Genomic DNA, 17,462 nt, shown 5'->3' on the forward strand with positions numbered 1-17,462 from the left:
TGTGTGTGTTTTTTTTTTTTTTTCTCTCAAGCCGACAAGTTTCCTGGAGCCAACTTTTGCAGCTCAAAATTGTTCACGTGATTTTATACTTTATGGCTTTGAGCTATGAACACTTGTACGATGTTGTTTTGCCACTTTTCATTTTATTTGGGGATTATTTCCTCCTGGAATACTCCTTTTGTATTAGCCAAAGGAGTGAAAGTTTGTATTGATTTCTTGGGTGGTGCATGGGGGGTTGTGAACATATTTAAGACACAGAGCTAGACAGATGGCAAGATGAAGCTGTCTTATGAGATAAGAGGATTGAGCTCTGAAATGCCCGGGGTCCAATCAGCCTCAGGTGTCATTCTCCCTTCATGCTTCCATAGGCCAAGAGTAGCTTGAGGGGGATGCAGAGCATGCTAATCTATAAGGTAAGACCAGCCAAAGGCTAATATCTAGGGGGTGCGGGAGGGCCTCCCAGCTCAGGCATTCTCTTCTTCAGATGGGGATTCTGGCCCCCAGAGGAGGTGCTCCTTGAGGGTCTAGCCCTCACCAGCCACTCAGATCACCTGCAGCAGCACCTGCCTGTCAATTAGCACTTTGAACAGGTGAGAACACCCCTTCCGCCATACACACGCTTGGTATTATCACTGAATCCTCCACCTACCCAGTCCCCATCCAGACATCTTGCCTCCCTCCTTACTTACCCTAATATTTGGCACCCACTTCACACTCACCCTCTTCCAACAAGCCTCAGCCCCCTGAGACTGCAGCTCCCCAGGTCCTGTCATTCCCACCCTTTGCAGAACCAGCCCCTTCACCCCAGCAGGAGACTCCAGCTGGAAGAGGAACCTTCTAAGCCCCCAAGGGAGGGGTAAATCTAAAGAGGAGCACCAATATTGGAAGCAGGAGGCCACAACTGATGCGGAGAAGGGTCCCCAAACTCCAGAGCAGCCTGACCATGGCTGGGGCTCTCAGGCAAATACCTGAGGCTGCCCATCCTCATCCAGAACACCTCCTCTGAGCCCTAAGGATGAGGGGAGCCTATGGGCAAAAGAAGCTATAGGCAGCAGCATCTTGAGGTCTAGAGAATAACTGGATTTGTTGAGTGAGATTCTGGATAGTCTGAGTGCTGGGGCAAAGAGTGCAGGCAGCCTGAGACCAGGCCAGAATTTAAACTGCTGTCACAGAGGGGACCTAGACAGCTGATTCATCCTGGTGGAAACCCTGCCTCCTCCCCAAGTTTTACCCTAATGGTCCATCCAACTTGCCAACCCCTCTGCCACCTAAAGGCCAGCAACTTGCCTGTCTCTCCACCCTGCCCAGCCCAACATACCAGAAAGAGCAAGATAGCAACCAGACAATGAGAAACTGCCAGAGCTTCAGCCCCTGTCCCTGCCTGCAGACCTGCCATCTCTGCAAAATGCCTCATCTGTGGATGCTACAAGCTTCTCAAGGAATCTCAAGTCCTAGCTGTCCTAGAGGCTGACCAAGAAGTCATCTCTCCATCTCAGTCCTCAACAGCTCCTGCAGACCCAAGTAGTGGAGAGGACCCCGAACACTCTCCTTTCACAGAGTCCCTAATCCTTTATCTCTCCCCTCCCTACAAGGCAGCCAAAGATTCTACAGCCCAGGAGAGCCCCAGTTCCAGGCTCTCCACAGCACCCACCCAGCCTAGCCCTCCAGAAAGCCCCCAAATTCCAGCCCCCACAAAGTCCAACTTTGATATTGTCCAGATAGTCCAGCCTCTTGATCCTTCTCCAGACCCTAGTTCTCCAGAGAAGCCCAGAGCCCAGCCTCGCAAAGTCCTGCTAGCAGAGCACGCTCACCTCCAGTCACTGGAAGAATTGGGAGGCCTGAATTCCATCACCCACCAGCAACCAGCAAGAGCCCCAGGCCAGGAGCCAGCCCAGAGTGGCTGATCTTAAGTGCTTTGACGGTTAAGGATCAAAGGTCGGGAGGAGACCCCTGTCCTTCAATAAAGCCACAAGAGCCAGAAGCTGGTTTTTCCTGGTGAATTTCTCTAAGGCCCTTTCTCTGGAGGGGAACACAACCTACCCACCTCTCACCCTCCAAGGGCAGCCTCTTTAACTGGATCCTAGAAAGGAGTTCCAGGAAGCCCCCAATACCCTAGGATCCTTACAACCTTACAATTCCTCTGCATTTGTGTCTTCCATCTTGGCAAATGCCTCCTCCAGCTCAAAACAAACAAACTTTATTATACTTCACTATTAATTTTATATAAGTACATAAAAAGTTAGCAGCCCTGCCCTCCCTTGTCCCCAGGAGCAGTCTTTGAAACACCTTCTTCCATGCTATTCTTAAGAACTGGGTGGATCTGATTGCCCAGAGAGGACTCTACCTTTCCCCAAGGTCACACAGCCATGAAGTGGGACAAATGGAGGAGAGGGGAACTAGATGGGCAGGCAGCCCCACACTTTCTTCTTGGAGTCCTGAGGGACCCAGGCCTCGACTGCATGGGAGAACTGAAAGAAAAGAGAGGGAGTTGTCAGGCCTGCAGTGCACACAGAGGGAAGATGGTTCCACAAGCGAGGAGGTGGATCCCCAGCCCTGACACCCTCAGCTGTAGGCACGGCTGACTGCCTGACAGGCGGACGCCCCCCAGCCCCTCCTGCAAGTCCTCCTGAGCTGTCAGAGGTGGTGGCAGCTGCTGTATACAGCAAGCCAGCAACCGGCAGTCCTGGGCAGGGGCAGTGGCTGCAGTGGTCCCCAGTGTTACCGGAAAGGGGTCCTGATCCAGACCCCAAGAGAGGGTTCTTGGATCTCGTGCAAAAAAGAATTCGAGGTAAATCCACTGAGTCAAGCGAAAGCAAGTTTATTAAGAAAGTAAAGGAATAAAGGATGGTTACGCCATAGACAGAGCAGCCTCTAGGGCTGGTGGTTATTTTTACGGTTATTTCTTGATTATATGCTAAACAAGGGGTGGATTATTCACGAGTTTTCCAGGAAAGGGGTGGGCAATTCCCCTGGAACTGAGGGTTCCTCCCCCTTTTAAACCATACAGAGTAACTTCCTGACATTTGTAAACCATCATGATGCTAGTGGGAGCGTCTTTTAGCATGCCAATGCATTATAATTGCATCATAACTAGCGTATCATGAGCAGTGAGGACCACCAGAGGCCACTTTCATCTCCATCTTGGTTTGGTGAGTTTTGACCAGCTTCTTTACTGCAACCTGTTTTCTTATTAATTATTATTATTATTATTATTATTATTGAGACAGAGTCTCGCTCTGTTGCCCAGGCTGGAGTGCAGTGGTGTGATCTTGGCTCACTGCAACCTCTGCCTCCTGGTTTCAAGTGATTCTCTTGCCTCAGCCTCCTGAGTAGCTGGGATTACAGTCGCCCACCACACCCAGCTTATTTTTGTATTTTTAGTGGAGACGGGTTTTGCCATGTTGGCCAGGCTGGTCTCAAAATCCTGACCTCAGGTGATCCGTCCACCCCGGCCTCCCAAAGTGTTGGGATTACAGGCGTCAGCCACCGCGCCCAGTTGCAACCTGTTTTACTAGCAAGGTCTTTGTGACCTGTATCTTTTGCAGACCTCCTATCTCATCCTGTGACTTAGAATACCTAACCTCGTGGGAATGCAGCCCAGTAGATCTCAGCTTCATTTTGAAGTGGCTACATTGTCCGGGGTATATACCCGGGATTTGTCGTCTGGCGCCAGGAAAATTTAGGACACAGACACACATGAGGAGTTTAGGAGCGAAGTTTAATAGGCAGAAGAAAAGAAAGTAAAACAGCTCTGCCTCTTGAGAGAGAGCAGACTTCTGAGAAGAAAGACCTGCCAGCAGTGGGTGGGCCAGATTTTTTTTTTTTTTTTTTTTTTGAGACAGAGTCTTGCTGTCGCCCAGGCTGGAGTGCAGTGGCGCGATCTCGGCTCACTGCAGGCTCCGCCCCCCGTGGATTCACGCCATTCTCCTGCCTCAGCCTCCCGAGTAGCTGGGACTACAGGCGCCCGCCACCTCGCCCGGCTAATTTTTTGTATTTTTAGTAGAGACGGGGTTTCACTGTGCTAGCCAGGATGGTCTCGATCTCCTGACCTCGTGATGGGTGGGCCAGATTTTATAGTCAGGTTTGAGGAGGCAGTGTTTGATTTACATAGGGCTCACAAATTGGTTCGATCAGGTATGATGTTTTCACAGTGCTTGTGGTAAGGCTGGTTGCCCCACCCTAATCTTATTGTGCAAATGGGCTTTCCAGTTAACCAGCGCCATCTTGTCTGCTCCTTACTGTACAGAAGAATGGAAGATGGGCTGGGCGTGGTGGCTCATGCCTGTAATCCTAGCACTTTGGGAGGCTGAGGCGGGCAGATCACTTGAGGTCAGGAGTTTGAGACCAGCCTGACCAACATGGTGAAACCCTGTCTCTACTAAAAATACAAAAAAATTAGCCTGGCTTTGTGGCACACACCTGTAATCTCACCTACAGGTGGGGGAGGAGAGGCTGAGGCAGGAGAATAGCTGGAACCCAGGAGGCAGAGGTTGCGGTGTGCCAAGATCACCCTATTGCACTCCAGCCTGGGCGACAGAGTGAGACGCCATCTTGGCTGGGCGCGGTGGCTCAGCCTGTAATCCTAGCACTTTGGGAGGCCTAGGTGGGCGGATCATGAAGTCAGGAGATCGAGACCATCCTGGCTAATGCAGTGAAACCCAGTCTCTACTAAACATACAGAAAAATCAGCCAGGCGTGGTGGCGGGCGCCTGTAGTCCCAGCTACTCAGGAGGCTGAGGTAGGAGAATGGCGTGAACCTGGGAGGCGGAGCTTGCAGTGAGCCGAGATTGCGCCACTGCACTCCAGCCTGGGTGACAGAGCAAGACTCCATATCAAAAAAAAAAAAAGAAGAAGATGGAGCCACCATCTTGAACATGATTGGCACAACTGCCAATCAATGTCTGCAGCTCCGTTTTACAGGCTGCTCTTCATTAGAAAGAAAAATAATTTGGGGCTGCTTTTCATTAAAAGGAAAACCTTACCGAGGACTTCCGTATCCTCATTATCTGCCTAAGTAATTTCTTCTTAACTCCTTTATCAATTTTACCCAGCCCCTATTCAAGATGGAGTCACTCTGCTTCAAAGGCCTCTGACACCAGCGTTCAGATGAGTTGCTACTCCTCCGGAGGCGATTTGAAGTTGAGGGTCTGTGGCGCATGGACACCCACCTATTCCTCGCTGCTGGGTAGGTAGGTTTCTGCCTCCACCAGTGCTTCTCCTGAAGCTTCGGCACCAGTAGTTCCAGTCCCACAGCCAGGAGTAGGGTGGCCAGGATGGATTAGTCCACATGATAGCAGTGATGCCCCCTGAGACAGGGTCCCATTAGAGCTGGAGCTGGTGGGCATGATAGTGCGGCTCTCATTTACAGAAGGGGCCCCTGCTGTGGAGGTTTGTCTCAAGGCTGGGCCTAAGCAGGCCTGCAGCAGAGGCATGCCCAGGGGCAGCCCCAGGCCAGTGTTCGCCATGGGCTGGGTGTCTGGTTGGCAGCACTGAGGAAGGGGCTTCTAGCACCGCACCCCTCCTACTTCATATCAGGACAGGAGTACCTGAGATGGGGCACCTGGCCTGGGCGTCTTTGACCTCTCGCAGATTTCTGTTCTATGCCCTCCTCTTTTATAATCTTATGGGATCACTGTTTTATATGTGGTCCTTTGTTGACCAAAATGTTGTTATACAGTACGTGACTATAATTACTTGGAATTTTGGGGTGGAGGATGAAACCAGCGTTGTTATTTTATAATTTTAAAAAATAAACTTTCATATCATTGATTCCTTAAAAGAAGACTTGTACTGGAGAGGAGACCATGTCGCTCTGTGCGTCTGCCCATGCCCATTGTCCTTCCATGTCCAAAGACCTCTTCTGTGAAAGACAGCTGAGTGTTTCTCTGCTCCTAGGGCCATTATGCTTTACATCATGTGACTTCTGCTTTTCTGGGTCAGCAATGACTCAGTTCCAGGATTAACCTTTGAGACAGAGATAGCTAAAAGCCTGGCTATCAGCCCATGAAGTGTAACTAAACTCTGCCCAGCAAGAATGGTCAATATTGGATGTTGACTAACCATAAAGAAGATCTCCCTTGGGAGTTTGGAGGGAAGCTTAAGTGAGCAGAAACTAGAGACACATTGAGGCTTCAGAAGTCACAAGACAGTAAAAGCTAACACAGACCTTGAGGTGGAGAGAAGGCAAGTGGAGAGAACAGTGTTGGAGGATACAGAGGTACAAGCAGAGACTGAAATCAACCCACTTACAAGTTGGGAATCCTCGTCAGAGAAAGCAACAGAAGTTTACTGCTGAATGAATCTTTGCGGATGTTGCTGTTGAGTGTAAGAGCTGCTATCAGTCCTCTACATTTTGTGTTCTGAATGAGCTACAGTTCCAGCTGCTGGCTGAGTAGTTGCTAAGACACAACCTCTTGGTTCTTTCTTCCCTTCCATATCTTTAGACTTACACCAACTAAGATAACGTGAAAATGTCATGTTTTTCTCAAACCCAAATAGGATTGACTGCTAAGGGCATTTATACATTGCAAATAAATTATTTAATAGCAAATTTATCTCCATTATCATATTTTTTAAAAATGAGATTTTAAATAATGTTAAATGAGTCTTACCTGTGTACATATTCTATTAGTGTTATTTGAGATCTGATAATACTTAGTAATTCTATTTGTCTATTTAGCAGAAGCAATCAATTTATTTCAGATTACCTTTAATCCAAAGAGAAGGTAAAAGTATGCATCTTTTCCAATGGAACTTGTTATAATTCAAATAATTGAAAGTGATTGGAGAGAGATAAGAAAGTTAAGGATGTTATCTGAACTAATTCAGTTCTAATTTCAGTAAAACAAATTCAATTCCTGTGTAACAATCTCCTCCCTGTTGATAAAAAAAAATCTGACAATGAAGTGGTGAATTTGGCAATAGGTCATGCATACTAGGAAAATAATAGTTGAACAAACTTTATGGAATCTGGCTGGCACAATGGCTCAAACCTGTAATCCCAGCACTTTGGGAGGCCAAGGCGGGTGGATCACCTGAGGTTAGGAGTTTGAGACCAGCCTGGCCAACATGGTGAAAACCCATCTCTACTAACAATACAAAAATTAGCCAGTAGTAGTGGTGCATGTCTTTAATCCTAGCTAGTTGGGAGGCTGAGGCACAAGAATCGCTTGACCGTGGAAGACGGAGGTTGCAGTGAGGCAGGATTGCGCCACTGCACTCCAGCCTGGGTGACAGAGCGAGACTCCTTCTCAAAAAAAAAAAAAAAAAAAAAAAGAAAGAAAGAAAGAAAGTGTCCAAATACTTCAGCTGTAGAATTATTCTTTATACAGTTTCTGAGACCATTAGAGTCTTTTCTCTTCATTTTCTATGTCTCCCTACTTAGTATTCACAAAAGGTGTGTTTTCTTTAGGCTTAGATTAGACCTAGAAAATTTTCTCTCACCATTTTTTTTTGTGGGGGTTGGGGGAGGAAGAGAAAAAGGAGATAAACTTCGAAGCATGTCCTTATTAATTCACTTAATGTCCAGAGCACAATGACTAAATTATTTTTAGTGTAAAAAATAATTTTAAATGACTGCATTTTATGATCTCTGTTTCTGTATGCACTACCTTTGAATTTCTGTATTGGAATAATAGTACTGATATGATCGTCTCCATTAGTAGATTCACGAACTATCATGGTTTGGTTTACTCACTGGCTTACATACTTAATATTGAAATACAACCATGTAGCAGTTTCACAGCACAGAGTGGCAACCAAGAGTTTTGTACACAGATAAGATTTAGGTGAAACTACATAGGACCATTGTTCAAAACAGAAGCCATGCTTTCCTTAAGGTTAAACACAGTTCCTTCAAATTTTTCTCTTTTGTTCTCTCCTGTTATCAGATTGTGCTAGATTTTGCAATGGGGTCAAGGGTAGATGCAGAAGAAGACAGGGGGATTGTTTTGCCAAAATAAGGCTGACATGTTCTAGACTGAGTGTAGTTTCCATTACTTGTTTAAGAATGAACACATAGAAACATAAGAAGATACAAAATGAATCAGGCTCAATATCCTTTCCTCTCTATCTGAAAATGTAAGGTAAGCTTCTTTTCTATTGTTAGTAAGAAAACATGAGAGTAGAAAATAGAAGGTTTCACATTTTTTGATTTGTTCTTATATTAATAGATCTATTATTTAGCATAGCTTTTTCACTTTCTGTGTGACTCAGCAATTTACTTACTCTTTCTGTGATTCAGTTTCCTCCTTTCCAAAGTGGAGAAAATAATGTTCAGTTTACTTACTCATAGGAGTGGCCATAAGGATTAAATGAATGAATACTTACAAGGGTTAGCTCTTTCCTTCTTTTCCCTTCCCTTTTTGTCTTCCTCATCCTATTTGTATTTCATCCTTGTAGACTAGGAGTTACTACTTTCTGTGCATTCTGCTTAAATCTATGCATCCTAAGATGATTTTTGAGTGACTGTACATGGTTTGTGCCAAGAATAAGAAAGTCTTCTATTCTGCTTTCAACTCACTGCCTTCTGCTTGTCAATACTCTGATGGCCTCTTTGTCAATTAGAACCACATTAGACTGACAACAACTTCTCTGTCTTGTTTTTCCAAATGGCCCTCTAAGCCAGTTATCCCCTTGCCATTATTTGCGTTACTTCTAGCTTTAGGACCACTATTATTTTTCCAGGGCTGCTGTAACAAAGTACCACAGACTGGGTGGCTCAAACAATAGAAATTTATTTCTTCACAGTTCTGGAGTCTAGAAGTCCAAGATGAAGGTGTTGGCAGGGTCGGTTTCTTCTGAGGCCTCTCTCCTTGGCTTGTCAATGGCCGTCTTCTCCCTGTCTTCACATCATTTTCCCTCTGTGCACCTGTGTTCAGATTTCCTCTTCTTACAGGGACATCAGTCATATCAGATTAGGGCTCACCCTTACTGGCCTTATTTTAACTTAGTTACCTCCTTAAAGATGCTATCTCTAAATACGGTCACACTCTGAGGTACTGAGGCTTAGGACTTTAGCATATGAATCTTCAGGAAACACAATTTAGCCCATAATAGGACCTCACTTTTCTCATCAAGAAGCTAGTATCTTAAATTTCTGTCCAACTGCCTACCTTGTGAAATTTCCTAAACTTTTTCCTTATCTTCATAATTCACCACTGGTAAGTCATTTTTAAATTATGAAATGATACTCTACAGTCATCTTCTATTTCAGAAATTGTTACTGGGCATGGTGGCTACAGGCATGAATCCTAGCACATTGAGAGGCTAAAGCGGGTAGGTCACTTGAGGTCAGGAGTTCAAGACCAGCCTGCCTAACATGGTGAAACCCCATCTCTACTAAAAAAAAAACACACACACACACACACAAATTAGCTGGGCATTATGGTGGGCACCTGTAATCCCAGCTATTCGGGAGGCTGAGGAAGGAGAATCACTTGAGCCTAGGAGGCGGAGGTTGCAGTGAGCCAAGATCGTGCCACTGCACTCCAGCCTGGGTGACAGAGCAAGACTCTGACTCAAAATAAATAAATAAATAAGTAGCCAGGCGAGATGTGGTGGTATGCCTGTAGATCCAGCTACTCAGGAGGTGGAGGTCGGAGGATAGCTTGAGCCTGGGAGACTGAGGCTGCAATGATCATGAGCTATGATCATGCCACTGCAGTGGGACCCTGGCCCAAAAAAAAAATTATTGATCAAAGTTAATCTCAATACTGATATCTGTGACATCTCTCCCATTGCATGGATTCCTCCAAAATTCAGGCTCTAATTTTTGGCACTAATATATTTTTTTAATCCACGATAAAATATTTTCTGTGAATACAGTTGTCCCTCAGTATCTGTGATGGGTTAGTTCCAGGACCTCTGGAGCATACCAAAATGTTCAGTGGCTCAAGTATCTGATAAAAGTATTTGCATGTAACCTATGCATATGCTTCTGTATACTTTATATAATCTCTTAAATCATTATAATACCTAATACAACAAAGATATGTAATATGTAAATTATGTAAATAGTTGTTATACTGTGTTGTTTTAGGAATATTACAAGAAAAAATGCATCGGTATGTTTTCAGTACCGATGCATTGTTTTTCCTGAATATTTTTTTTTTTTTTTTTCTGAGATGTCTAATTAGTTTTTTTTTTTTTTTTTTTTTTATTATACTTTAGGGTTTTAGGGTACATGTGCACAATGTGCAGGTTTGTTACATATGTATCCATGTGCCATGTTGATTTCCTGCACCCATTAATTCGTCATTTAGCATTAGGTGTATCTCCTAATGCTGTCCCTCCCCCCTCCCCCCACCCCACAACAGTCCCCGGAGCGTGATGTTCCCCTTCCTGTGTCCATGAGTTCTCATTGTTCAATTCCCACCTATGAGTGAGAACATGCGGTGTTTGGTTTTTTGTCCTTGCGATAGTTTACTGAGAATGATGGTTTCCAGTTTCATCCATGTCCCTACAAAGGACACGAACTCATCATTTTTTATGGCTGCATAGTATTCCATGGTGTATATGTGCCACATTTTCTTAATCCAGTCTATCGTTGTTGGACATTTGGGTTGGTTCCAACTCTTTGCTATTGTGAATAGTGCCGCAATAAACATACGTGTGCATGTGTCTTTATAGCAGCATGATTTATAGTCCTTTGGGTATATACCCAGTAATGGGATGGCTGGGTCAAATGGTATTTCTAGTTCTAGATCCCTGAGGAATTGCCACACTGACTTCCACAATGGTTGAACTAGTTTACAGTCCCACCAACAGTGTATAGTGAACAGGCAACCTACACAATGGGAGAAAATTTTTGCAACCTACTCATCTGACAAAGGGCTAATATCCAGAATCTACAATGAACTCAAACAAATTTACAAGAAAAAAACAAACAACCCCATCAAAAAGTGGGCAGAGGACATGAACAGACACTTCTCAAAAGAAGACATTTATGCAGCCAAAAAACACATGAAGAAATGCTCCTCATCACTGGCCATCAGAGAAATGCAAATCAAAACCACAGTGAGATACCATCTCACACCAGTTAGAATGGCCATCATTAAAAAATCAGGAAACAACAGGTGCTGGAGAGGATGTGGAGAAATAGGAACACTTTCCTGAATATTTTTGATCTATGGTTGGTTGAATCCATGGAAGAGAAACCCATGGATACAGAGGGCTGCTAACTGTATAATCCGACAGTGAGTGATTCACCTTTAAGATAATCCTTGGTTCAAAGGTCTGAATTTAAAGTCTACGCACTTTACCTTTGCTTATTGTCCTTATTTATCTATTTTTCTTTTATTTTTTTTTGAGATGGAGTCTTGCTCTGTTGCCCAGGCTGGAGCACGGTGGTGTGATCTCAGCTCACTGCAACCTCCACCTCCTGGGCTCAAGCAATTCTCCTGCCTCAGCCTCCCGAATAGCTGGGATTACAGGTGCACACCACCATGCCTGGCTGATTTTTGTATTTTTAACAGAGATGGGGTTTCACCATATTGGTCAGGCTGGTCTTGAACTCCTGTCCTCAGGTGATCCATACCAGCCTCAGCCTCCCAAAGTATTGAGATTACAGGTGTGAGTCACCATGCCCGCCCCTTATTTATTAATTTACCTTTTCAAAGAATGCTACTAGATGACTATAATATCCCCTTACAGAAACCATATTTCTCTTTTCCCAGTAGATTACCCTCTCTAAATATTTATTGAGTCAGGGAAAGGAACATGGGTTCTTTTGTTGAACTTCAATGTTGCGTGTATAGTCAAGGTATTGTATAGTTCCAAGACCATTAAAATGAATTATTAGATACAAAGGATTATCAAGAATGACATTTAGGTTAACGGGTTATGGCTAGGAATACAGAAATCAATACCTGATGAAAAGTGATGCAAAAAGCAGAAAATGAGATTAGAAATATGAAAGACAGGTTACCAAAATAGGGTCAGAGAATCAGATAAGGAGAATTAGCCAGAAACAAACAAACAAGTAAGCAATAATAATAATAGTAAAATAAGAATTAAAAAGCCCCAAAACTCTGGAAGTCAATGATATTCTCAATGGCTGGATCAAGGTCAATGTATTTGTAGCTAAGCTACGGAAAGCAAAATGTTTACCTGATGGCATGTCTTCTCCCACTGAATTTTGGATTATAGATTAAGCTCTATGTATTCATCCTATCTATATTCACAAAGGGGTCCATCTCTTGCTTGTAAATACTCTATCAAACTTCCAAGTAGGGAGGTAAGAGTCTACAATTACAAAATCCTTTTAATATCTTATAAATCCTTATATCTCTGGCGATTTATAAAGTTAATGAGAAATTGTATGTATTTCTACATTTTCACCTTGTAATTTTTTAAAACTCTTAAGTGAATACTATCTGGTCCCAATATATTAACATCAAATTTATTAACTGGGTAGAATAATGAATAATGGAATTAGTAAAGTATTTGGTGTCAGGAAATTGGGTTTGAGGTCTCAGACTTTTTGCCTATGTGATATTGGGTGTCGGTCCTTCAGGAATTTGCCATTACTTATACACAGAGCATAACACAGATATATGTATTGGGTTGACCATGTCAACTAAAAGATAGGTTATTAGTTTATCTTTCTGAATTTGCCTACATTTTGGAACTGATCTTGGACTTCATTTTAAGTGGATAGATCCAAGATTGTAATTCCCACCTAAGAGAAACTAAGCAAGTTTATAGGGGACAATTGAGAGTCTAATGCTTAGAAAACTATGGACAAGTTAGAGATGAGTTAAAACTCTGAGACGGGTTGGAGGCAAAACTTAAGAGCCAAGAGTATAGAGTTGGAAATGGAGAAGACTAAGAACTGATGAGGAATAAAGGAGTAAAATCTAGAGCAACTGCTGAAACAGCCTTAGCTTGTCAATAGCTAAACTTTATCCAATTGATTGTATCAATAGGATGATTTTGGCTATAATTTGTAGAAAACCACAGCTTAACGAAATCAGGGAAACATATTTTCATATAAGAGGACACTTGAAGACAGAGTGATCCAAGTTTAGTTAATTCAGTGGCTCAGCAGCATCATTAAGAAACAAGTTTTTGTTTTATGTATATTTTGGTAGATCTGCCATACTCAACATAGAAACCAGTTCTCAGATGGATTCTCTGTACAGGTGTAAGATGGCTAAAGCAGTTCCCATCTTCATAATCAGATATCAAAATGTCCAGTAACAGAAAGGGTGCTTCCTTCCTTGTGTCATTATTTTAAAATTCATTTACATGTCATTTTTAAATGACTATATTAGATTTCTAGGGCTGCCATAAGCAAATACCACAGGCTGAGTTTCATAAAGAACAGAAATTTATTTTCTCATAGTCTGCAGGCTCGAAGTTCAACACCAAGATATCACAGGTTTGTTTTTTCTGAGGCCATCCTCCTTGGCTTGCAGCTGGCCACATTCTCTGTGTCCCCACATGGTCCTTCCTCTGTTCGCTTATCCCTGGTGTCTTTTTGAGTGTCCACAGTTCCTCTCAAAAGGACATCAGTCAGATTGGATTAGGGACTTCCCATAAAACCTCATTTAATTTTAGTTACCTCTTTATAGACATTATCTCAGCCGGGTTCGGTGGCTCATGCCTGTAATCCCAGCACCTTGGGAGGCTGAGGCAGGATCACCTGAGGTCAGGAGTTTGAGACCAGCCTGACCAACATGGTGAAACCCTGCCTCTACTAAACATACAAAATGAGCCGTGTGTAGTAGTGCATACCTGTAATCCCAGCTACTTGGGAGGCTGAGGCAGGAGAATCGCTTGAACCTGGGGGGTGGAGGTTGTACTGAGCCGAGATTGTGCCATTGCACTCCAGCCTGGGCAACAAGAGCGAAACTCCATCACACACACACACACACACACACACAAAAAGGCTTTATTTCCAAAGGCATTCATATTCTAAGGTACTGGGGGTTAGAGCTTCAGCGTATGAATTCAACACAATTCTGCTCATAACGGTAGTGGAAAACCTTTCCATAAGTTTCTCCCGTATCATCTCCCCTCATGTCTCATTGCGCAGAATTAGGTCATGTGATTGTGCTTAAACCAATCCTTGGAAAAAGAACTGGGGTCATAATTATTGGCATAGGCTTATCAAGATTTACTCTTGGAACTGAAAATGGGGTAACCCCTCCTTGGTTCTTGTGGCAGGAAGAGAGGTAGACATCAAATGAAATCAGGGCCCTTCAAGCATGGAAAAAACTGGGGAGGACTGCTATGAAGGCAGCCAACTGGTGTGCACAATCATCCTAGGTTTGTGGTTTATGGGTGATTTGGGTTGGTCTAAACGTTTAGAAGTAGAGGAGACCATAAATAATACTAAGAAGTGGTGAAATCTAGGGAAATGAAAGCAGACATTTAGGATCCTTTTAGAATGTCAAGTTAAAGAAGTGGTTAGCAGAGAAGCTGGTATGTGGGAGACAATATTAATGAATAACCAGCGATAAAATGAGTTTGAAAGGGTGGCTCAGTAAATAGTTCTACAAATCTGACTTTGCAGTGCAGGCAGTATACTGAATCCTCTATGAGTTATTTACCCTCTCTGATCTTTATTTGTAAAATGGGAATGATAAAGTCAATTATTTCATAGATTTGGAGGATTAAATAAGACAACTCAGTGAAAAAGTTATTAAAATATAAGGTAATACATGGATATTAGAAACTATTATAAAGTATATTTAACAGTATTGAATCTAGTATATGACTTGTCTGTGTCCAGCACAATTTGAGAAAATTAGTTCAGTAAAGACTTAGAATTTCTATAATCTGTTTTGCGTCTTATTTTTATTTATGAGGGCATAATTTGCACTATGATCATCAGGTAGTTACCTGGATAAAAAAAACGCCCTGTTCAAAATGTTTATCTCTAAGTTTTGGTCTATTCTGTTCTGGTGTGTTCTCATCCCTGTGTGAATACGCTGTTGATCCCCTGGGTCTGTGTATGTGTATGCAAGAGTGTGTGTGTGTGTGTGTGTGTGTGTGTGTGTGTGTAAGTAATGGTTAAGCAAGGTTTATGTGCTATTTTGTGTGGGTATGAACCTATGAGTTGGTTGACTTCCCTTCTGTAATTGAGAAAGTTTTAAAAAAAATCCACTCTTTGTTGGATGTGGTGGCTCACACCTGTAATCCCAGTACTTTGGGAGGCTGAGGAAGGAGAATTGCTTGAGCTCAGGAGTTTGAGACCAGCCTGGGCAACATAGCTATACCCTGTCTCTATAAAAACAAACAAATAAACAAACAAACAAACAAACAAATCTGTTCTTTTAGAGGTGTTTAAGGTTTTCCTTCTTAATGTGAACAAAAGCAGGAAAGGTTAAGCAGTCTTCTGAATTTGAGATACATACGCCTGTAGCTATTTAATTAGTTAGAATGTGGGTCTTACATAAACTTAGAAAGATCATCGAGCCAGATAATCTCTTTTGTCTTTTTCATGGCTAATAATGATGGTAATAGTATTGACTTTTACCCATTCTTGAACTGTTGTAACTTAACAGTATGTGACAACCATAATTCTTATTATATATATGTATGTTGTACAGTTATATCTTAGCTTGGGTTTGCCAGGAAGCAGAGCTTGAGACAAAGTCTTGTTTTAAAACACTTTATTGGGAAGTGTGAGTCCAGGGATCAAAGGTGAGCCAAACAGAAGAGAGATGCAAAATGACAATGTATTATCAAGTATATATCTCCACAGGCAACTAGCTCCTCAATCACCCAGGCACATAAAATGTGTCTTAGGACTGTCCTTCTGAGACAGTGAGAAACCTTTACCTCTCAATGGTCAAATGATTGGCTTTACACTCCTGGGCAACACATGCATGGGTGCAAAACATGCTTCTGTGTCATCTCACATAGTGCGGTCAACAGAGAACACCTGGGCAGAAGATGAGAGGCTCCTGGGGACTGGTCTGAGGCAAGGTGCTGTAAAGGTGTACCTATACTAAAGTAGTTGGAGGTGCAGAGACTGGTTGCTTCACATGCAGCCAGAATGCAAGACAGGTGAGGTGAAAGTCTAAAAGGATGCATAAAGACATATTCAATGTACTGTATACATACACCAATAATTTTAGTTAACTAGGGGTTTACCATTAAAATAAATATTATTACTAATAAGTATTTATAGTGAGGAGATATTTAAGTCTATATAAGAACATAAGTTCTCTTCAATGTGGATGGCATTATCTATATTTTAAAATGCTTGCTTATGAAACATAATACATTTTGTAGAGGAAATACAATATTCAAGGGTCCTGTTTTAAGCTTCCTGTTTCCTCTTGAAAGTGAGAAGCCTTAATGATTGAAGAAGAATAGCACTTGGGCAATTGCTTTTATTTTTAAGGTACCAGGAATTTAATTTGTGTGCTAGTAGGTTCAGCATGAGTGTGAAAATGTGATATAGTGTTTAAGAGGTGTCATGTAGTCAGGAGGGAACATTTTCTTTGGAATTAAAGAAACAATATTATCCCTTAGTGACTTCTTGTTGGCATTCAACTAATGACAGAGAGACATTTCTGTTTCCTGAGAGGGCACTGTGCTTTGAGGTATGGTGCCTGGGGGTAATTGCTGAGCTCCATTGCTTGCTGTGTCTGGAGCTGGACAAGATGAAATGGCAATATCAAGCAGCCACCTGCATTTTATTATAATTTCTTATTGTAATTATAGTTATCATGGATATTTTGATCCAACTGAGTTTTTCCAGATGAATGGGTTAATCTGCAAACTTGTGGTGCTGAGGTAAGTTGTGATATTCACAGTCTTTCAGAAACAATAACTTTAAATGGTATTAACCAGTGGTACTGAGAAGGCTTTCTACTGGATAATTTTTATGAAGGAAATGCTAGCCCGTTTGATATTACTTTTCATAAGAAGTTATTTTCAAGAAGGGTGCGGTCTATAGAAGAAGGCAAAGTTTTTCTTAGTACTACCCTTCTCTTTCAGTACCAAGGTCAAGTATTTCATGATGAAATTTAAGAGCGGTTGTTAAATTTTGAGCAGAGGAAGAAATTTCATCAACCAACTACTTTCTTCCTGCGGGTGCCCTGATTTGAACTATTTCCTTATGAAACTGGCATACAGATTGCAGAAAAGTTGAAATTAATTGACACCTATACGTTTTATTTTGCATCGTAAGCTGTTGTGTCTCAAATTTTTTTCTTCTTTCTTTGAGACAGGGTCTCACTCTGTCGCCCAGGCTGGAGCACAGTGGCACAATTATGACTCACTGCAGCCTCGACCTCCTGGGCTTAGGTGATTCTCCCACCTCAGTCTCCTGAGTAGCTGAGACTACAGGTGTGCACCACTATGCCTGGCTAATTTTTGTGTATTTTGTTTTTTAGAGATGAGGTTTTGCCATGTTGCCCAGGCTGATCTCAAACTCCTGGGCTCAAGTGATCTGCCTGCCTTAGCCTCTCAAAGTGCTGGGATTACAGGCCTGAGCCACCACG

The 17,462-nt window shown here is 42.7% G+C and overlaps 1 pseudogene; it reads left to right on the forward strand.

Moving 5' to 3' along the window:
* The first annotated feature begins 356 nt into the window (after positions 1 to 356).
* On the forward strand, positions 357 to 1,926 carry LOC129462826 (DENN domain-containing protein 1C-like; annotated as a pseudogene).
* Positions 1,927 to 17,462: the final 15,536 nt, after the last annotated feature.

Source organism: Symphalangus syndactylus, chromosome 2 (assembly GCF_028878055.3).
Source record: "Symphalangus syndactylus isolate Jambi chromosome 2, NHGRI_mSymSyn1-v2.1_pri, whole genome shotgun sequence".
NCBI lineage: Eukaryota > Metazoa > Chordata > Mammalia > Primates > Hylobatidae > Symphalangus > Symphalangus syndactylus.